A 24,211-nucleotide genomic window follows, 5' to 3' on the forward strand; every position below is an offset into this window, starting at 1 on the left:
GACATATTGCTTCAATTAAGCAAATACTATACTTGATTTCATGGCACTCAACAGCTAAAAGTATAAAAAATGTAAAACAGGCAAGCATCCACATCACAATATATTGTATTAACAAGATTACATCACAACAATAAGTTCAACACATTCCTTCATTCAGAGTTAAAAATCAGCCAGTATACATTACAAACAACCCCAAATCCCAAACTTGATTTCTAGCACAATGCCACCAGAAACCGTTTAACCCAGATTTCCCATTTCCTCTGCAGGCCCTTTTTTGGTTTAAATATTAACAGGAAGTTTAACTCCTGCCAAAGTGACTGAGAATTCCCTGGCTAACACTCAGGAAATGAAAAGCCTAACCCAGCCATGGGCATAAGAATACAGACGTTCTTCAAAACAGATGGTTTAAGATTTATGGGCGATTCAGCCAGCCAACCATCTTTGTGACTTTTCCATTCCCTTCTTACCAAGTCTCACAAAGTAAATTTTATGCTAATATCAAACCTCACGGGAAGAAGGTGGGAGGGAATATATACCTTTTGTGCTAATTTGAATCAAACATCACAAAATATTTTTGTGGCTCTATACACAAACAAGTCAGCAGAGCTTTTTGAGGCTCCAAAAATAAATTCACCTTCTCTTTAAAGCTAATTAACCCCAAAATTTGAGGTTATTAAACTGGAAGGGGCATTGTGTGGAAATTAGTTATTCTTGCTCCCCATATATGGACCAATACAATACAAACTGCCATGCAAAAAAGCTTTAAAAAGCACTGAACCGGCTATGCTGCTATGTCAAAGCTGTCAGCTTGAATGGGAAGACATTACTGTACTTCAATTTCTGTGGTTCTGAAACATTTTGCGCCTGAATCAATAATACTGTTGTCATACAAAAAGCCATATACATGCATTTTGTTTTCAAAATTATCACCTTGGGGGGTAAACAAACAGATATTATCCATCAATCTCACACTTACCTCCCTTTCCCTTCAATGTGCTACTGTGTCCTCGAGAACAACACACATCACTTCATCACCACCTTCACTGAACTCATTCAAAATCTCCTTCCATAAGCTGAACTGCTTAATTGAGTCTTTCTGCTGCGAGACTAAATCCCCCTAATCTTGTTGACAAAAATATATCTTGTAGTTAATTCTTTTTTTGTAAGAGACATTAAAATACACACTTGACAAGGTAGTTTATTATTCCTTGCAACTTCAAATGACCCACGTCCCTCAATTAATTTGTTCAGTTACTTGCACCACATACATAGTTACTTCATCGCCCCTTTTCCCACATTCAGAAGCTAGATAACACACCATATTGGTAACTTATTAATGTAACATATGGAGGCTTTTACCTCTTATCATAAGAAACTATTTCAATACTCTTGCTGCACCTCAAAGTTGCATTTTTTAAACACTAAAAGGAAAAAAATGTGCAAGCAATATATTTAGGTATTGGAGACTTCTGAAGAATCACCACCTATGGCGTAATGGATTCTTGCCATTTCTCTTACAGGGGAAAGGGAAGTTACTTTCGTGTGTTTTTTGCAAAATAAGCAACAGGCAAGTTATCTATACAGCTGCAGTAGTAGTGTTTGAGCATTAAAATCTCCAGCTACATACTGTAATTTGTAGCCATTTAAAACTTTATAACCACCACCACGAACACAAAATAGTTATTGTGAATAGGGAAATAAGCTCAATAAAGAGTGCCCCAGTACAATGTTTCTGCCCTGAAGATAAAGCTCACGCATCATAATGAACAGTAACACACTAATGAAAGGAGTGATGTATTGTTTAAGTCCAATCATACTAGCACTATAATTTTAATTTACAAAGTCTAAATAATTTAAAGTGCTCTATACTTAGCTCAATCTAATACACAGACTGACATTTACCTTAAGTTTTGAGTTGTGAAAAAGTCTAGCAGCTCTATTTTAAAATACATCATTCTTTAATCTACTTGGCATAGGCTGCAATAGCCTCTTCAGAGGCTTAAAGAAAAGGAGTACTTGTGGCACCTTAGAGACTAACCAATTTATTTGAGCATGAGCTTTCGTGAGCTACAGCTCACTTCATCTCACAAAAGCTCATGCTCAAATAAATTGGTTAGTCTAAGGTGCCACAAGTACTCCTTTTCTTTTTGCGAATACAGACTAACACGGCTGTTATTCAGAGGCTTAGTGTGTGGTTATACTCTACAAACGGGGGGAAGTGACAGTGGGGCAAAGTTTACTGCACTTCACTTATTCAATTTTTCCTCATTTTACAAAAAAATTAAGTTACTCTTTTTTTAAACAATCAGACTTGTGAACTCAACCCAGACTTTGAGAGTCAAACTGGGTTCTTTCCCTTCTACACATCACAACCAGTAAAGAAAAAAAAATTGTGCAAGGTGAATGATTCCCAATTTCAAAACTTCAGTAGAAATACAGAAAGCACTGACAGCATCATTTTGCTTGCAGTTCTCTCTATTACTGGTGATGATGCATGAGAAGTAAAATAATCCAGCTACACTGTATTATTGATGGTGCTAATCATATCAATGTATAAAGGTTAATAATTAATGCCTGCCATATGACTGTTCACCTCTTAAAATTGTTATAAGACATGGTGCTGACAAAACTAATCTCAAATCCCAAGAAGAGCTATTTTTAGGGGCTATTGAACATTGGTGAAGTCCTAGGTGACTGTTATACTTTTTGAAACATACAAGAAGTCACACTGAGGGACCTACATTATGCCCACCGGACAGATTAGCAGATGCCTTTCTAATCTATCATATGCTATAAATCCTATTAGTAACACCAATGATAGCTTGTACACTTTCACAATGGTAGAGTCTGCATGCAATGAAGTCACACAAGTGCCACAGTTTAAAGAGAATTCTGAGTTTTCTTCAGCAGTTGCCTTAACATTGATATTTCTTGCAACAACCTTCTCAGTTCATCAAAAATTTAGCCTGTTCCTAAAGGGACATCAACATTCTACGTCACATCTCCTTCGGAAAATTGTACCCCTACTGTTCTAAGTTACCCCTAAGATTACTATAAGAGAAAATGAAAAAAATATTTTTCTTTAATTTTATGCATGTGATAGCACTTTTTAGGTGATCAGTTGAGTTCCACTTTTGTTGATAGCACATGCCTTTTCACACTCCCCACAAGAGGGCATTTACCAATATCAACAATAATAGAGCTGATATGGAACAGGAAGCAAGTTGTAGCTATGTACAAAGAGAAAGGGTAGAAGAGCAGGAGTCAGACTGAGTAAATTTGCTGTTGAAGCTATAAGATCCACACAAGAGATGTTCTAAACAAAAGGAGAAGAGCCATAATATTTTAGTCTTTCCATAGTTTCAGAATATATTACGGTGTATTCTTCTAAATATTCAATTTTCTGACAATCAGTCATTACAAAAATCAACTTGAGAGCATTCCTTTAAGGAGTTCTGATCCAAATTGAAAGAAGTCTCACTTATTTCTCAGGGCCTCCTAAGATTGGACTACAACAAATTACTCCTGGAAGAATTCTGCGTCACTGCGCATGCACAGAATTCATGTCCCCCACAGATTTCTTTACTTCCTTGCAGAAGAATGACTATCAGGGAAGCAAAGGGACGCTGCAAGAGCAGTCACGCACCACTCGCTAGCTGCACGGGTCCATTGCTTCAGGCACCCAGAGGAGAGGTAAATCACTGCAGGGCTGGGGACACCCCAGCCAGTGGCTCCTACCCTGAGCCAGGATCAGCTGCTAGTCCGGGCTGGGCTGGAGGCAGGAGAGGACAGGACCTCCTCTTCCCCTGCAAGGAGTGGCTGGGGCTGTGTGTCAGACCCTCCCTCAGAAACCTCCCCCAGCTGCAGAAAGCTCAGCATCCTCCTTTGCTTTCTGCCTGCATCGCTCCTCAGCTGCAGGGGGAGGGGAGGTCACTGTATGGGGAGCTGCTCCCCCATCCACCTGGACCTCCCAAACAACCCCACCAAGCCTCACCCCGTACAACCCCTGGCCCTCCATACCCAAACCCCACTCCACTGAACCTGAACTCCTGCATCTGGAGCCCCCACCCCTGCACCCAGACGACCCCGCACCAAGTTCCCTGCACTCAAACTCCCACCCTGATGAGCCCCAGCCTCCTGCACTACCCTGAGCCCCCATGCCACTGACCCCCAACTAGTTGCACCCAGACCCCCCACCCCACCGAGTCCCACTCCCCCAGCACCCAGACCCCCCTGCTGAGCCCCATTGTCCCTGCACTTGGAACCTCCCCCTCCCGCCCCCGCTTCAGTGCATCCAGTTCCCCCCCACAACTCTCTTCACACACACACACAAACACACACACACACCCCTGCACTGAGCTGCCTGCACCCAAACTGTCCCACACAGAATCCTCTCACCCCACACCTGGAGCCCCTCCACAATTGGATCCTGCCTGGTTGAGCCTGCCTGCCCCACACTGGTGTACCTGGTGCAGAGGGGCAGGGCCCCAGGGTGTTTCTGAGGCAGGCCCAGGCCTTGTGCTGTGTCAGGGTCAGGTGCAGCCTCACCACTGAGTCTGTGTCCCGGGATGGGGAGGCTGCAGGGTAATCTCCCACCTTCTTACAGCCAGTGGCCTGTGCTCCCCACTGCCATGCTAGAGCCTCTGCATTTATTTACTGACCAATAAAACTTGCAGAATTTTGCAGAGATTTAAAATATTGTGTGCAGAACTTTTAATTTTTTTGGTGCAGAATGCCCTCAGGAGTAACAAGTACTCTGATAATGCTTTAGAGAAGATTCATCCACACCTGAGATGAACACAATCTCAAAAACCATATAAGTCACTATTTGTCTCTTCATCTATTGTAGGATGTATGTGTGAAAGACTAGTGTCATGGAGGCACAGGCAGTTCTCTCAACTGTTCTCCAGTCTCACTTCTTCAAAAGAAAGAAAGTGAAGTCAAGCTATTAGGGTTGCAGAGAAAACCTTCAAAACATGGAGCGAAACCAATGCAGAAGTCTCATCCTGAGTTGGCAGAAAGCCTCAAGTAACAGTTTGAGGTGTCAATGAGCCCATTATTTCAGTGGGTGCTAACTCAGATGCCCACAACAGTTAAAGTATTTCACTGCTTATAAAAATGTGTAAGAAAAGAGAGGAAGAATCATATTATGGAAAGCTACACCAGTGTTTCACAAAATTGGAAAGGAAATACTAGGTACTAGCCATGGTGGGGAAGGAGGAGGAGGGCAGGAAGATGTATGCATTAAGATGGGTAACGGGCCTTTAATACCACATAATGGCATTATGCAGAGGATTTGGTAAAAATCTGACAGTTTTCAAAGTCTGGGAAACAGTGATCTAGACGGATGTGTCCTCCACGTGTCTATGAAAAGGACGCAGGAGTTTCTGCTTGAAGAGAGCTTCACTGTCAAAGCTCTGATATGACACCATCCTATAGTCAAAGATTAGGCAGAACTTGCCTTCACAAGCAGTCTGTGGAACATGTTAAAGTGAAGGATAAGACAATGCTAAAAACCTAAGTTCTTCTCCACCACACAGAAGAACTAAGAGCCTATCCCCTCTGAAGCCATCTCCCTGTCAGCAAGGGACGAGACTGGGATCAAATCTTGTGGCCGTGCAGAGTACTACAGTAGAACCTCAGAGTTACGAACACCTCGGGAATGGAGGTTGTTCGTAACTCCAAACAAAATATTATGGTTGTTCTTTCAAAAGTTTACAACTGAACATTGACTTAATACAGTTTTGCAACTTTACTGTGCAGAATGAAAATGCTACTTTCCCTTTATTTTTGTTAGTAGTTTAGCAGTACTGAACTATAAATTTTTTATCATCATCTCTGGTGCTGCCTGATTGCATACTTCCAGTTCCAAATGAAGTGTGTGGTTGACTGGTCAGTTTGTAACTTGGAGGTTCTACTATATCTGCAGATCAATAAGGCTCGCTATAACTTTAATTTCTGTCATTTACAGCACTTCTGAAGCAATTTTTAAGAATATTAAAAATTACATTTTATCAATCAAATGTAATCTTAACTTCACATAAAGGAGACACTATCTGATGTGTTCCCTTCTGTGCTCCAATGGCATTAGCCTTTGCCGGCTCATTTGTCAGTTTCTCACACAAACATCCCTATGGCTTTCATATGTACAGAATGCCCTCCCTGAACTGATCTGTAAGTCCATTACCCTCTTTGGCAAATCTTTCAAGATTCACCTCTGTCACGATGCTTAAAAATCCCTAATTAATGAATGATGGTTTGAGGGACAGATGGGGTAGTTGACAATTACAAGTGTATGTACAAGCACTGTGTTTGATTGTATCCCTCTACCTCCAGCCTTCCAATATCACTTGTTCTTGATTGGGTGCTTCTATTTTATCAATTTACTACATGAAAAAGCAGCTTCTCGTGTTAAATAGAAGTCATTACAAGAATTAAGCACTATCTATAAAAAGATACTGAATATTAATTACATCTTCAAGACACTGCATAAAATTAACACCTCTGTGAGGTAAGTGGTGGTTAACCCTATTTTACAGATAGAATAGCTGGAGCAAACAGCTTGAGCCACTTGCCCAGGCCACAAGAAGAGACACTGTCAGAGGCAGGATAACAAGGCAGGAGGGGATTCTGGCTTTCAGTCAAAATTCCCAACCCATACTGCATTGCCTCAAGTTACTCGAAAGGCAAAAGAAAAACCAGGGATTGATTTTCAGAGGGGCTGATTCCCTCACAATTCCCAATGAAGTCTAAGAATCAAGGCCTTAATTTTTAAAATCCTGATATAATAAATTTAAAGACTAACACAATGGGTCAAAAGAACTTGAGAGAAATTCATCTTTAACAAAAAATTTCAGGCGACCCTCAAAACACATGAACTTTTTCATTGGCACATAGCCAATTCTAATGATATAATTTAGATTTAAAAGAAAGCCTTGTCACACTTACACAAGAATAAAAATAATGTTCACAAATATGTGAACACCCACTAAAATCTGCATTGTGAAAAGTTAAAACATTGTTTTCAACATTAGCATTATGTGCCTCATGCCTTCAGTTCCAAAGCACTGCTAATAGTAACAACTGAAGTAGTAAGAAAAGCTTGTTATCAGCACTTAAACAAGGCTGTTACTATTGGTCTTAAGTGAAAACAAAATATTGGGAATTACAAGAAGAGGAAGAGGTAAGACCTCAAAATCACCAGAAGTAGCACTGAGGAAAATAAAAGGATTTACAGTTGCGAAGTATTTCAATTTTCCCCCCAGAACTCCCAGTTTAGAGGATATTAACTGTTTGTACAAAGAAGTTTTGAGGTGTTTTTTAAGACTATGTACCACCAGCACCATATGAGACTAACTAGTGGCCCACCTCCACATCGATGATATTGAAATCCACCTTCCCTTAGAGCTGTTTGCATGTTTAAAACATCACTGTCTTCACTACAAGGGTGTCAAATGCAGATAAAGTAGATCTTTAAGCCTGCTGTGTCAGGATAATAGGGGATTTTACTAAGTATAAAGCAGGAAGGCAAACTGAAGTGCAGTAACCTGAGATTAAAAAGCTAGTTTTCTAACAATCTTGACTTATTTTAAAATGTTGACACACAATTTTAAATGCGTTTTTCTGCTTGTATAGTACACTATTAATGAGAGAATTCACTTCTGGGGACCAACACTAAGGTTAAGCTACTTTGCATTTGGGGTCAACCTCATCAAAACTCCAATTTAAAGATGAATAATTTAGGAGGGACCATGAATTTGCCATCAAAAGTAGAGTATAAATATATTTCCATGAAGATTTCTCTATGTCTCACATTCAATCATTTCACATTTTAAAAAGAAATCAGCTGGTTTATTATCTAATCTTCCTAAAAGCTGAACAGATGAAATCTCACTGATTTAATATGCAGTTAGTTTTTGGCATAAAATTAGGTGAGAACATTGAAAAGTAAACAACCCTAACTGAAGTGGAACTATAACAATGATGCACATCAGAATATGTAATATTAATTTTCAAATTAAAAACATTTACTCCAGCAGTTCGCTGAGCCACACCCTTCCTAGTACAGGACAGAAGCCACAGATCGTTCATACATTCTGGGTAAAAACTAAGTTATTTGCCAGGTCCACATTAACTATAAGTAACTCAAAAAAGTTATACAAATCTATTTTGCAGAAAGTTTAGTTTCATTTTTGGAGCAGATACTCCATGAGTATCCTGTGATGGCTGCAGGAAGCAACCCTGGTATCGGAAAAATTATTTTCAATGTAACACTGCAGTTAGTACTTAACTAAGAACAAACCAGACAAACCATAAAGAAAAAGAAAGATTTGCAGTGCCATAAGATTCCATTTTTAGATAGAATATAGTCTTGTAAAAGCAACATTAATAATTACAGGCCAACTCATTTTCATCATGCCACAGCACTGATTCAGTGAGGGCGTTTTTGTAATTCAACTGCTGGAGGCCCTGTCTGAAACAGCATTTCTACTCCTGGTAAGCAGAGAGCTTACAGCTCTCATCATCACAGTCAAAGGAATGGGTTTTTAAAAAACAGAAGAGAAAGGAAATAAAACCATAGAAGGAGAATGTGTTAAACAAGGTTTAGTCAGTTAGATTATTGCACCAAGATGGCTGGATGACAGCCAACAGTACAGAGCACGGTGGAAGTAATGTCCCAAAATACCCAAATCTTCCACCTTCAAGAAAGGAGATGGAAAAGCTGGGGCTAAGAACAAATACACTGCTTCTGAGAGGGTGCAAAAATACAAAAATAGCCGTTTCAGACATAAAACCTCTCTACTGAAGACTAAGAAAATTGCCTTCTCTCATACCAAACCAGTATTCTGATTCCCAGTTTTTCAAAGATTTAGAGAATTGTTACACTGGTAACAGCTTGACCAGATTGTCTACTAGAAAGTCATCAATATTGAGGTATCCATTAAATAGAAGTCTTGGTCTTTTCCTTAGAGATTCCTGCCCCGCCCCACCCCCACCACTTTTCCTTGGGAAAAAATATTTTGAAGAAAGCTCTTAGATTTCCATCATTTTCCACATTACCCCAAATCTTAACATACTCAAAAGAAAAATAATTAATAGAAAGAACTTGTTTTAAAATTATTAGAAAGAGTTTTAAAAAACTGACTCCAATGATATACTAAACACTCTTCTAAGCCATCAGATGTATGAACAGGTGCTTCTCTAATTCTGCTTACACCCTCCTCACACAGCAGTATAAACACATTCAAACACAGGATTTAGGAGCCAAACATGCTGCATGTTTGTCTGAATACAAACCTCCACCCCTTCCTAAGGTGGTTTTATATGTACACTGGCTACCTCCCAAAGACTGATATTTGAGTTTTATCAGGATTAAATTACCCTGATGGAGGCCTTTAAAAGCAGTCTACACCTGAACACTGTGAACATCTAGCATAACCATATGAAGTATTTTCAACTCAGCGGAGTACTACATTGATAGGAACTGCACCAATTAACCTCACAGGCCCGTAAAAGGTTGAGTTGGCTCCTAAGGTGGAGTATTTGGAAAGCAAGAGCAGAGAACCTCCTCCACCTGTGCCCAAATCTAACCTACCTGGGCTGCAAAGGAACCTAATGCTTTCGGCAACTCTTTAGTTTAATATTTCATTTTTAGGTGAATATTAAAGCATAAAGGCAAATCAAAATATAATGGCTGATCAAGAATTTAAGCACAGAATTTTTTATTTCTAGAAATACCTGACAAACTTTAAGGATTTTTATTCATTCGAGCTAAGAAAATATTTATCTGAAGTTTATAGTATCACAACTGAGCCTGGAATAATTTCAAAAATTGTTGTATTCCATTTAAATTGAAATTATTTCACTGCTGCCTTGACCAGTTAATGCTTGTTCTTTAGTGATTTAAAATAGAAAGCACGTTTTCTAAGCATCTACTGAATAGTCATCAGTGCCTGAAGATTGTCAACAAGACACAAACAACTCCACTCCTCTTCATTTTCTCTAAGTAATAAATATTACATCCAGACAAAATACTTCAGAGTAAAACCAAAAGTGGCTGTATTACAGGATTCTCCAGTAGCAGTGAGAAATTCACAACAACTTGCCCATCAAATTAAGGTGATGTTTCTGTAAACAAGTGTTCTATGATGAGGAAGTGAAGATACTGCTACAGGAAAATAAAGTTAATTTTTCAGCAACATGAATTTATACAACTGATCCACTCAGAGCCTTCAACAAATTTATATCTACCCGAGTTCTGACTTGTTTTTGTCAGAGTCCTCTCATCTCGGGAGCATACTGCTGCAATACTAACTTGTAACAGGTCACTTAACTGCAAATGGTAGAGTTTGATATTATGCATGTATTTATGGCTGTACTACAAACTCACAGATGTATATTGTTCATTTCCCCTTTTACCCAGCCTCCAGATAAATGCACAAAGCTGTAGTTTAATTGGAAAGGTTGCTGTGTAAACTATTTTATCTTTGGCTTGCCACCCACCCACCTTTCTGTATTATTTATGACCTTATATAGACACTGTCTTCAGGAAATGTATTAAAGCCAATAATTATTTAAATAAAATGATTCTAGTGTGAACATATTTTACTAATTTAAAAGTGTGTCTAAAAAGTAAATTTATCTCATTGTGCAATACACTACTGCAGTTGATGCATTCAGCCACAATACCACATGGCTCTATAAACAGGAACTACAGTAGTAAATAAGTCATGGGTGTGGTCTCACTCAAGACACCAAATAGAATATAAAAAAAGTTTGCTTGTCCAATATACATAGAGCTAATCTATTATAATTCAATATTAATTCTATATAGAACTGTCTACTTCTCAGATTCTCTTCAAAACACAAACATTTAGAGAAAAAAATGTTTATGCTGCTCCATGTGTTTGAACAGCTTCTTACTTACTATTCAGCAAGCTCTTCCAAAGTCTTGACACCACCTCTTCTGTGAAACTGTGTGCTTTTACCTGCATTTGGATTGCATTCTAACATATCATAGCTGTGTAGGTGCATGACCATATATGTGTCTGGCAAACTCACTGTTTGTAGAACATATATACAGATGCTGCACACAATCTGTTGAAATGAAACCTCTGTAATGAGAATGCCTACTTCAAATCAAAACTCAAATGGATAGTTCTGAAGGAGTAACATCTTCAACAGCTTTATCTGTTCCACAAAAAGATTTTGCAGCAGCTGTATGAACAAGAATTCTCCAAATGAAAGCGTACATACATTCCAGTTCTGTGTTTATTAATTTTCACTAAAGGAATAATCATACCTTGAGTAAAGTTTTTACTTTCATCTCATACATATCCAGTAAATCTTGCTTTAATGTACCAGCTAACCATGACTCAGCTAATTTAACCAACCCTGTGAAACTTAAACAAAAGTGAAGTTTTACATAGCAATTATGTAGGGTACCACATAAAAAAAGTATTCCTAAGCTATATTCTAGGAGTCCACATAAAATAACCTGATCAAAAATCAATTCCAATGTGGCAGAACAAGTATGCAAAACACACACACAAACATACCTTTTTCAGTTAACTGTTTTTCCACTATTAAGGCAACTTTAATACTAATAATACAGAAATTCAGCCACAAAGATTTTCATTAGTGTTGATGTGGGGATACTAAAACCAAACTCGCTTGTGACAGCTCTGGTGGGCAGGGTTCAAGTACATTAGATTAGTGCTGCTTTATTTGTTTTTCTTCTTTAGCAGGGTACAGAGCAGAACGTCTGACAAAAGCAAAACTTAGAAAAGATAAATTAAGAAATGTAGAGTGTAGAGTTAAAGGACATGTGTCATAAATATAAAGGGAAGGGTAAACCCCTTTGAAATCCCTCCTGGCCAGGGGAAAGCTCCTCTCACCTGTAAAGGGTTAAGAAGCTAAAGGTAACCTCGCTGGCACCTGACCAAAATGACCAATGAGGAGACAAGATACTTTCAAAAGCTGGGAGGAGGGAGAGAAACAAAGGGTCTGTGTCTGTCTGTAGTCGTTTTGGCCGGGGACAGAACAGGAATGGAGTCTTAGAACTTTTAGTAAGTGATCTAGCTAGGTATGTGTTAGATTATGATTTCTTTAAATGGCTGAGAAAAGAATTGTGCTGAATAGAATAACTATTTCTGTCTGTGTATCTTTTTTGTAACTTAAGGTTTTGCCTAGAGGGGTTCTCTATATTTTTGAATCTAATTACCCTGTAAGATATCTACCATCCTGATTTTACAGGGGGGATTTCTTTATTTCTATTTACTTCTATTTTTTATTAAAAGTCTTCTTGTAAAACACTGAATGCTTTTTCATTGTTCTCAGATCCAAGGGTTTGGGTCTGTGGTCACCTATGCAAATTGGTGAGGCTTTTTATCCAACATTTCCCAGGAAAGGGGGGGTGCAAGTGTTGGGAGGATTGTTCATTGTTCTTAAGATCCAGGGGTCTGGGTCTGTAGTCACCTAGGCAAATTGGTGAGGCTTTTTACCAAACCTTGTCCAGGAAGTGGGGTGCAAGGTTTTGGGAAGTATTTTGGGGGGAAGGACGCGTCCAAACAGCTCTTCCCCAGTAACCAGTATTAGTTTGGTGGTGGTAGCGGCCAGTCCAAGGATAACGGGGGTAATATTTTGTACCTTGGGGAAGTTTTGACCTAAGCTGGTAAAGATAAGCTTAGGAGGTTTTTCATGCAGGTCCCCACATCTGTACCCTAGAGTTCAGAGTGGGGGAGGAACCTTGACAACATGCCAGTTGGTCACTTCCGCAATCTTATTACGAACTTATCACTAAACACATTTTAGGTTTTCACAATACTAAATGGAAGAGTGCTAACTTCTGTTAGTAAGAGAGACGTTTAAATCTCACTTTTGCCTGAAATAATGCACTGCCAGTTGAAGCATCTTGCCGGCTAGCAAAGGCTGAACAAATTGAGCTAACATTTGATACCTTCAGTTGGTCCTCTTCCCTTCACAGAGAAAATAATTTAAGTCAACGAAGTTCATGCCAGAGCTTCCCCCTTTTTTCAGGGGAGAAAACAGCTTTTGTGTCAGATCACCACACTATGCAGAAGATGGTTAAAAGGAGTGTTTTTCTTCTGAATAGTAAAGTTTCAAAACTGTATTAAGTCAATGTTAAGTTGTAAACTTTTGAAAAAAAAATCACCACAACGTTTTGTTCAGAGTTAGGAACATTTCAGTTATGAACAACATCAATTCCAAACGTGTTCATAACTGAGGTTCTGCTGTACATACAAGGCTTGAAAGGTTTTAACTGTGCAAAACACCTCTTTTTGCTTGCTTGTTATCTTATAAGTATTAGGAATGTCACGTCTGGTCTTCCCTAGTTTTGATGCAGGATTGGAAGTCTCATATGTGATTTGAGCTCTTTCACCCCTTAACTGATAATACAAGGTGTGTGGAATGGTCTTCACATTACAAGGTGAATCTAACAAGAATTTCTTTCCCTCCCCCCTGCCCCCACATGTTTACTATGTGTTTGAACACTTGATTCTAAAACCCCAAACTGGTGTTATTTCCCCCCTTTGATGGTTACCTGTTTTCATAAAGCACCATTTAATTAAAGGAAGGGTGGTCTTGTGGTTAAAGTACAGGAATAGGAATCAGGATGTCTGGGTTCTTTTCCCAGCTTTGCCACAAACTGTTTGACACCTTTCCTGTCTTCTACGTGTGTTGATGTAATGGGTTACAGATGTCATTCAATCAATATCTGTCACCTACTATGAACTCCACAGAAATTACTATAAATACCTTTCACGGTGCTGCATAAATAAAAACAATTAAAGGCGTAATCCTTGCTGTTAAAAGGCTTGGAGCAACTTTTAGGAGCTGTATTACTGCAAAGCTGTCATACCAATTGCTGTAGAACAATTATAATATATTTACTAAGTAACTAATATTAATAAACCAATATGAAACCTCCAACCTCAGTTACTAATAGCTCTCAGCCCCTGAATTTACATTCTTGAAGTAACATTTTGGCTTCTGGAGTATTTTAAGTTTCCCAACACAGTTACTTGTGGTGATAAAACTGGCCCGCCAGTTCTGAACCCAAAAATAAGATTAAAAACCAAAACATGATCATTTAAATATTACATATTAGAAATCTGTAGATGGGTAAAAAAAATACCACTGTTAAGAAGAATTAATTGACTGAAAGCCAGAAAGTCATGGACAGCTTGAACTGGCAGCTCTTGCTCAGTAAATCTGGGTAATTTTTATTATTTTATTTAAAGAAAAATATAAAGTGTACTACTTTTGAAAAACTAGTGAAGAAAACTGATATTTTCTACTAGGAAACGCTAAGGATCACAAATAAAACAATGCCAGGAGTTGAATCATCACAGACCAGAGTCCAGCCATGCAATTTACACAATATGACAGTAAGGCCTTGTCTAAACAGGAAAGGTTCACCAGTTTGACTTAAGTCTGTTTCTAAAGAGATTTAAACCAGTGCTAACCTCAATGGGTATGTCTACACAACATTTTGGGGTGAAGCTCCCAGCTCAGGTTGACAGGCTCATGCTAGTACCCTAAGAATAGCTGTATATACAGTGCTTTGAAGTTGCTCGGGCTGGAGTTCAGATTCTGAGGCCTAGTCATACAGATGGATTTCAGAGCCCAAGCTCCAGCCGGAGCCCCAAATGCAAAGCGCTGCCTACACAGCTATTTTTAGCGCAAGCCTTAGTCTGTCTACCAGGGCTGGGAGGCTCGCTCCAAAATGCTGTGTAGACAATTTATTTTAGTTTAAAAATGGCTTATTTCGGTTTTCCTTAAACATCCTCTGAATCAACATACACTAAACCAAACTAAGCCTTGTTTAAACCAAGTGTCCAAACAGTCTTTCGCACCAGTGTCCCTACACTGATTTTTTAAGTGATAGCTTCAGTTACCTGGTTAACTTACTTATATGCAAAAGGCACCAACAGTTGGGGATGATTCTGCTGGGAAAAGACCCCTCTACCACCACACATTTCAACTTACAGATAGATAGAAAAATATCATTGTTGCTGGAACAATTGTGCTGAAGGAAGAAACCATGTATTTGTGTTATTATTATTACTTCAAACCAGAAGGTGCGACAGCGATTGCAATACGCCCCTCCCAGTTACAACACCTATGATTGTTGCTGTTAAGGTAAAATGTCCATTTTTAACTGAAATCTGCTAATATGCCTATTCTACTTCGTTTCATGGCACAAACTAAAAATTTGAAAGGGCTGTGTCTTACATCTTCCATGGAAACTGCACAGAGACTGAAGGCTTTATTGTCGATGCTCATGTTTAATTACCTAAGTAGTCACATTCATTTGTAACATAACATATATAATCACGTACTAGAGATACAACATCTTCAAGTTGACAAATCCAAATTAACAGATTCTTTGCTACAATAATTTCTTACCATCTACCCTGCTGGTCACTAGTATGTGGCATCATTTCCAAAGAGAACGAAAGTCAAAAGAACTTTCAAATTCTATTGTCACTCATCAGAAAGCAATAATCTGAAGAGTTACTGATTGCCTAGTAACAGTGCTACGTTAGAATTAACAGCTGCATTAAATTGTAAATGTAATGAAGTTTTCTGGTAAGAATATTCAGCTAAGCTAGAACGTAGTATGTCAACCTCCTAGAGTGTGGTTCGAGCCTTGGATTATTATTTATTGAAAATGTTGTGAACTACACAGTTCTTGAGGGACACAGTTTATATACAGGTTTCAGAGTAACAGCCGTGTTAGTCTGTATTTGCAAAAAGAAAAGGAGTACTTGTGGCACCTTAGAGACTAACCTATTTATTTGAGCATGAGCTTTCGTGAGCTACAGCTCACTTCCACTGTAGCTCACGAAAGCTCATGCTCAAATACATAGGTTAGTCTCTAAGGTGCCACAAGTACTTCTTTTCTTTTTAGTTTATATACAGACTATCTTGGCTACATCCACTGAATCAGTCTGGATGAAGGTGCACGTGACTTCTCTCCACCATTGGACTGAATGAGTACACTGGCCACATTAATAGGATACAGCTGACAACTTGACTGGGGTTCACTGGCATTACCATTAATGATGAAATCCAGAGTGTTACTGTTCACACTACTTGAGAGCTATGGAAGAAAAAGCAATGTAAGAACCAAGTATTTTCCTAGCTAACTGCTCAGAGTGAATTCTATAGCAGCAGTTCTCAAGCTGTGGGTTGGGACCCCATTTTAATGGGATCAGCAGGGCTGGCTTAGACTTGCTGAGGTCTAGGGCCAAAGCCCGAGCCCTACCACCTGGGGCTGAAGCTGAAGCACCACCTGCCAGGGCCAAAGCCCAAGCCTCAAAGCTTTAGCAACCCTTTGGATGGCAGAGCTCAAGTGGGCTCAGGCTTCAGTCCCCCCTCCTGGGGTCATGTAGTAATGAAGGGGTTGCGGTGCAATGAAGTTTGAGAACCCCTGCTCTATAGCATACAGGTGCAGACCATTCCCCTTAAGAACATTCTTCCTAAGATATCTGGGTTATCTTTTTACGTTTATAGGTTTTGTTCTCTTTAACTGCACTAGGTGTTAAATTTTCTTTCCTCTGTCCCGTCCCCCCCCATAGTTGTAGATTCCTTTTAGGACTTCTTCGGCTGCACAATCCTTCAACTTCTCCTTGATTTAAGCACCCTTCAGTTTCAAAATCAATGGAGGAAGAGTTTCTGGAGTTTATATATAGGCCTTCTTGCTTGAAGAAAAAAGTTGTTTTTTTCGAACTGTAGGACTGCACTGTGTATACAAGAATTCCCAAATTGTTGGTTTGTTCGCAGCTTTCAACATTAACAGTTTTATGAAATAGCTGTAAGTTGGAAGGACACTTTGGGCATTAGTATGTAACAAGCTCATCCAATTTTGTTTCAGAATTCTCTTCTTCAGTACAGATCTCCATTATAAGAGTCTTAACTGTCCATTAAATAGGCTAGCCATCTATGGTTTATTTGTTTTCAAATACTTAATGTCTAAAGATATTAAACTGAATTTATACAAACACTTCCCCCATCTTCATCATCCACTTGCCATTTCCTTCTTGGAAACATTTTATTCAATTCACAGCATATTACTGAAGATATTCTTGTAGAATGATGTCTGAAAGTTCAATACTTGGGAACCCAAGGTTGCAAAGCAGCATTGCTCCTATTAGAAAAGCAAAACTGCACATCTATTTCTGGTTACTGTAAATGCTGCTGTATTCAGAGAGATGTTTTACAAAGGTTAGTGTGGCTGGGCACCTTCTATGAGATATATTCATCTCCACATGCTTCTTGTTTTTCCTTTAATAACAGTATTGCCAGACTTGAACTTGAAGCAGATATTTTGCTTAGCAGACAATTTTTCAAAAGCCAGATGGAAATACACATCAAATAGAGTATTAGTAAACTTTCATTATGTGCAAGACATGTGATTTATTAAGTGCTTAACTAGCTATATTTCTATTCTTTTTTTTTTTATAAAGCAGGTAGAGTACAAAAAGAAATAGTAAACTATTACATAAGTTAAAGCGTAATATATCTAATTGAATGAACAATGATTTGCATAGTGCATAGTTTTATTCACATAACCCTCACTTTTTACAATACAAGTTTCACTGTGATTAGATTTTTTACAGGGGTCACCAGTAGTAATTTGATGTATAACAACTACAAAGTGGATTCTAATATAACTTCTAGTTTTACAAGTCTTCAGGCTGAAGATTCCTATGGAGGTTGTTGTCTGAAGGTGAATTTTTTGAAGTCTGTATCTTCAAAATCCCTGTATCTATTTTTGAGATACCAGTAATGGGGAGCGGGAGGAGCGGAGAATCAGGCATCTACTAATTGCTGTGTTTTATCATTAAGTCAATCAGGCCTTGGTGAAGACTTTTCTATCATTGTACATTCTCTGCCATGCCTGACAGGTCTAAGGGCTGATAATGGAACAGTTTTCATGAGAAGACATTGTAAACTCACTCTGAAACAAACATACTGTGAAATCTTCCTATAAAAGTGTCTTACAACAAAACAAGAAAATATTACTGGCCCCAAAAGAAAGACTTACTTTTAGTCTCTCCCCACAATTTTGGCTGTATTCTGTAAACCCTACATCTTCATTTACCTGAAATAAACATCTATATTTTACTGTTATAAAGTCAGTCATCACAACATAAAACTATTCACGTGCTGCTGCCTTGTTAACATAGCCTTGCATGAAACTGCTGCCAGTCAAAAAAAAACAGCAAAGATGGCATTCATCCATTTTGCTTTTTCAGTGACTTAACTGTTTCAATCCCCAACAAAAACTACACTACGATGCAGTTAATGTTGTGAATGCAACTCAGTAAATACGGGGTAACATATCACACGTGACACCATTCAATAGAGATTTGATTATGATTACGGCACTTTAGTGTTTGTGGTCCCCAAGGCTGTTGCTACAGAGCAGAGTTAAGGTGCCAAACAAATCATTTTTAAAATTTTAACTTGTATATCTAGATTCACCAGTGCCTTCTCACAGCTTTAGTACACACTGTAGCAGCACAAAACAACTAAAGTACACTAGCTAATTAAAGTGGGTTTACAGAGCAGTACAAAGTGGTTGGGAGTGTGAACCGCAATTTTGCTCTCCTTCATCCCAACATTCCCTAGCACACAGAAAACTTAGTTAACCCTCTTTATCTTGTCCTCTGTTGATTAGACTGGTGCAACAAGGCAGTTTTGGAAAATTAGGATTAGCGAGCATTTTTGGCCTTTTCCCCCCATAATGGAATATCTGTCATGGGATGGTGCATAACATCTCCTCCTGCAGAGGCACTCATGAAGAGCTGCCTTTCCCAAAACACCCACCACATTCCATCGTTACTAGCAACAGTGACACCAAGCTGTCCCCAAAGACTGGGTGGCCCCCATACTGCCAGAATATTTGGGATTAACACCTTTTGCATTTCCTGACTGATTTTCATTATCATATAACTGTTGCATCAATACTGTTTTTAAAGTATATAAATATACTGTATACTTTGTGACGGGGCAAGACCAGATGGCTATGGAAAAGTAGTGGGAGATAGCTATATTAGCTCCAGGCTAAACAAATCCCTGGTACCAGGGTAAGTGAAATGGAAGCTGCTCCAGGTCAATTAAGACACCTGGGGCCAATTAAGAACTTTCCAGAAGGCAGGGAGAAGGCTAGGTTGATTGGGACACCTGAAGCCAATCAGGGGCTGACAAACTAGCTAAAAGCCTCCCAGTCAGTCAGGTAGGGGTGCATGTCAGGAGTTGTGGGAGGAAGTTGTGCCGTTGGAGAGGCTGAGTAGTACACACTATATCAGGCACAAGGAAGGAGGCCCTGAGGTAAGGGTGAAGTGGAGCTAGAGGAGGTGAGGGCTGCTGTGGGGGAAGCAGCCCAGGGAATTATACATGTTATGTTTCTAAAAGGTCAGCTACCATAGCTGATACTATTAGGGTCCCTGGGCTGGAGCCCGGAGTAGAGGGTGGGCCCAGGCTCCTCCCCCCCCACCTTTGCCCCCGATTAATCACTGACATTGAGAGACAACAGAGACTGTGCAAGGAAGGATAACTTCTCCTTATCTCCCTCGCTGGCTTATGATGAAAATAGTTCAACAGACTGTGACCCTTGTCTCTAGCGAGAGAGAAGGGTTACGTGGAGGGATACAGTGAACCTCTGAGGCTAGCGAAATCCGCCAGGAAACGCGGGACCCAGGGAGGCAAGGACAGAGCTTTGTCACAACTTATAGAAGTAATATAAATATGGACTGTGTAAGGTTACTTCCTTAACTGCTTCCCAACATTTATAATTGTATCTCATAACTGTGCACATTGTCAACACAAAGCTGGATGTAAATATTAAAAAGCCAATGACTAAATTTAGTCTACTTATAAAATTTAAATTCATAAGACTACTGTAGTGTTAAAATTCTTACTCAAAAAGCATTACTACTGCTATCTCAAGAGACTTGACCACCACCATCATACATCTCTCCACTGGGCAAAATTACCATAATAGAAACATTAGTAAAAGACTAGAAAATTCTTTTTATTAAATATATATTTTTTAAAATCTTTAAAGTTAAAGTTCCTTGCTCACATAATACAATTATCTCCCTACCTTTTCATAAGCTTGGGGAAGCCTGCATGAAACAGAGAAAGAAAAATGTTCATGATTACTAATGGAAACTGGAAAGGAAACAGAATGAAGAAAAGCCACACCCTAAAGCTGCACACAATTACATACTGCCTCTAAGTTAGCTTTTTGTCTTTGTTGCTTTATATATATATATATATATATATATATATATATATATATATATATATATATATATATATATATATATATATATATATATATATTCATCTTAACAAAACCAGAGAATAATATGTCTTAGTGTGGCTTGGTTTTTCTTTAGATTTCTAAGATTACTTGAGATCAATATAAAGATTTACTTTTCAAAGAGAAGAAATATTTGAGTAGTGTTAAGAGTGGATGGAACACAGCTGTAAAATAGCATATTTTGGATCTATTCTACTTAAACTCTAACATATAGCAACACTAGCTGTACATATGGAAGCAAAGGCTGTTATTTTGTTAAGCAAGTTATATTACACTATCATTTTAGACAAATAAAAGGGTTTAAAGTATTTCAGAGCTGGAATTTCTTTATGCAGTTACCAAAACAAGAAATGCACAACTGTTAAAAGCAAAACCACACTAGAAATTAAAGGTTTTATATGGAAGTTATATGTAAAATACTCAGCATTCTACATGAATGTATCTAGCTGACACACTGCAATTTCAGACACACATGAAGAACGAATTAGGTTTCCAAAGGTATCAATTCCTCTTTAGGAGAAATCTAACTTCATAGCACATACATGGAGAAATAGATCCTGGAAAAGAAGTAGATTACCACTGTTGAGAAGAGACCTCTGTGAGGATGGTTTTTAGGTGACTAGATACAATACATATTTAGCAATTGGCTCATTCCTTCATCTTCTGCATGAAATTTCCTTTAGGAACACTTCCCTCAACCCAGTCACCCACCCACCTCCAAAAGGAGACAGTAAGTTAATGCCTCACACAAGACTAAGGGAAGTCTAGTACCCTTACGTGAATTAATATAATTTATTCAGAGGTGTAGACACTAGAAGTAACTGGGCACCAGGACTAAGGGTATGAGTTAAACCATCATCATAATGGATAAAGGAGCTCAAAGGCCACATGTGTCTTCTAAAATATACCCAAAAGCGTTGCGACAAGTGGTATTTTGGCACAGAAAACCTGTTCAGCGTTTCAAACACGAAGCTGGAATCAGAGATTTGACTACCTTCACCGTGATGTTGATATTCTGTTGTCATTGTAGGTTGCAGTGACACTTGAGAAGACTGGATGGTTCAGTGTACAGAAAATAGGGTCTTTTTCCTCAAGATTGTTTGTTTAAAACACTACCCGTGAGTTGCGATTCAGACCAGCTCAGGAGACAATTGTCTACACTACAAAAATATCACAATTGGCACTAACTGCAACTCTTTTTGCAGTCTTAGAGGAGAGGCCAACGGCACAAATGTGAACCTCCCTCTCATTCCCAGAGCTGGCATCTCCAGGTCAGGCTAGAAGCGCATCAGTGTGAAGGGGAAGATGGATGAAGAGGTAGTTTGTACTGCTGCTCATGATTAACCTGTTTGTTAAACTACAATTGTGGTCTCCCAGCTCCAAAAAAAGGTAGTCCTATGCTACTCACAATTAACAATCACTCCAAAAATAGTTGGGGGGGGGAGAGGCTGGCTGGAATCCTCTTCCTTAGGATCACATGGGAAAGTTATACTAAAAATCCAACACAATAGAACATAGCTGCAGTCACAAGTAAGGAGAGCAAAGAAAATCTAACCATACTTGAGGAAATCTAACCTCCTTACCTGAAAAGTAGAATCCACGTTTCCAGGTAAAAAACATGTTAGTTGCACCCTCAGATTCAACTAGTCTGAACCAACTGAACTTGTAGCAGTCTGTCAAGACAACACCAGACAACAGTTCACTTAGTAATTCCTTGTCAAGACTGGAAGAACCAATTTTGGCCATAACAACTCTGGCACAATTTTCAATGGATGCAAAGAAAATTGCTCCACTCCACAGTTTTTTTTTCTATAATTGTAATAAAAGACCTTTAGCTTCAAGAATGCTTAAAGCACATTTAAAAAGAGAACAAAAAATTATAAGAGCCACTAGGAAACCTGGGATAATGAGAAAAAAATATATGCTGTGCATTGAAAACTACAAGACTGCAAAAGGGGAGGGGGGTAAACTTGTAAAGGACACATGATTATAATACACCCCAGTTAAACCTTGTTTCATGATATAGTAAAGTATCTGCATCCGATGAAGTGACCTGTAGCTCATGAAAGCTTATGCTCAAATAAACTGGTTAGTCTCTAAGGTGCCACAAGTCCTCCTGTTCTTTTTGCGGATACAGACGAACATGGCTGCTACTCTGAAACCTGCATGAACATGCAATTTCCGATGCACAGTTGTTTGACAACTATGCAAAGGGAAGATTAGAAGCAATTTAATTTTTAGAAAATTTAAAGTATGGAGACAACATATGTTTAGAATTTGTGTCATCTCTTATTACTAGATCAGCTGAATCAATGAGTTAATGGTTTTGGAGAGCTTAAAGAAAGGAAATTCCAACACCAGCGTATTTTCTTCTAAAAACAAAAAATATGCATTAAAATCAAAGGAGTGGAAGCAGTCTGTGTTGTTGATCCAAGCAATTTACAACTAATTCCAGCTGTGACAGAGCAACTAATGACATCATCATAACCTAGCAAATACTTACAATAACACCCCCTCCTAACCAGTTTTCAAAGATAAACGTAGTTCTAGCAAAAAGTTGTTTCAACACATTTAGACACCTACTTCATCAACCATTTTGAAATGTTCCATGCATTGAGCGCTCACACACATCTTTGCTAGGCTACTGAAAGACTGAGTCCTTCTTAAGTTATGTATCCTCCATCAGACAATGCACTGAATTAGATTTTACACCAGGTTATGCTGCTACCATAGCTTTCATCTCCTTACCTGATTGCCCCTAATACTGAACATATTAAACCAGTGAAATGAAGAATACAGGCTACGAGTGTTTCGTGAAAGCGCGGTTGGTTTTTACTGAAGAGGTTGTAAAAGCGATTTTCAAGAGATAATGTATATTTGATGTATCCGATGAAGTGAGCTGTAGCTCACGAAAGCTTATGCTCAAATAAATTGGTTAGTCTCTAAGGTGCCACAAGTCCTCCTTTTCTTTGTTCCTTTAGTGATGTAAACTGGTTTGACTAATACTAGAACCCTATGCACCAAGCCAAATTATACTACAAAAAAGAGTGTTCTACATTACCTAAAAGCAACAAAATAAGATCTCACCCAAACTATATTCTACACTGAAAAGCGTACAACTTCCAATGGCAGCAGAACCTAGATGTGTTGCAATCAACTTACACAGTTCTTGAGAGAAAGCACAGATTCAGAGACTCCCTCTCCCCTTGCCTAATATTGACCCCATGATAAAATTAACAAGTTGGACTAACAACAAAGGGACTATATCATCCAGTCTTTGGGGACTCCAACAGTGATTTGAACAAACATTCATCCAGACAGAATGGTCCTATTGATGCATTTTCTGAAGCCACAATGAGGAGTACCCTCCTAAAAGCTCCATCAGCTGATAGCTGCAAGTGTAGCTAACTGCGTAAACACATTCAAAAATACACAAGATGAAGTTCCAGCCCAGGAGATCACTTCTGTTGGACAGCATGCTCTTTTTGCCCATAAAGCTACTGCTTGCATAGAGCACAACTTTAATGCCTTCAGATAGTTACATATTGAGGATGCTTCTGGTGGAAAATAAAGCATTTCTTCTCAATAGCTCAGGGCCCTTATGCCAATACTCTCTACAGATGTTCCTGTAATCATAATGCTGCTTACTGAGAAGCACAGGGAGACTAAACTCATGGAGTGTCAGAAAAGAAAATTAAAAGAAGTCAGCTACTTGGGATGGAAAGTTGGTGGTGCCTTTCTCAAATTTAAAAACAGCAGATATATGTTAATGTGGATAATGTGTGAGCTGATTTAACAAGTTTACATAGACAATCGTTCTAAAATTGGATTCTGATTAAACTAAACTCA

General features: G+C 38.7%; 1 protein-coding gene across 4 annotated transcripts in view; it reads right to left on the reverse strand.

The window, feature by feature from the left end:
- GNB1 (G protein subunit beta 1) overlaps positions 1-24,211 on the reverse strand; it is an 83,821-nt gene that overhangs the window by 39,311 nt on the left and 20,299 nt on the right. The gene's annotated exons all lie outside the window — the stretch shown is intronic.

The sequence above is a fragment of the Lepidochelys kempii genome, chromosome 18 (assembly GCF_965140285.1).
Source record: "Lepidochelys kempii isolate rLepKem1 chromosome 18, rLepKem1.hap1, whole genome shotgun sequence".
In the NCBI taxonomy this organism is placed as follows: domain Eukaryota; kingdom Metazoa; phylum Chordata; order Testudines; family Cheloniidae; genus Lepidochelys; species Lepidochelys kempii.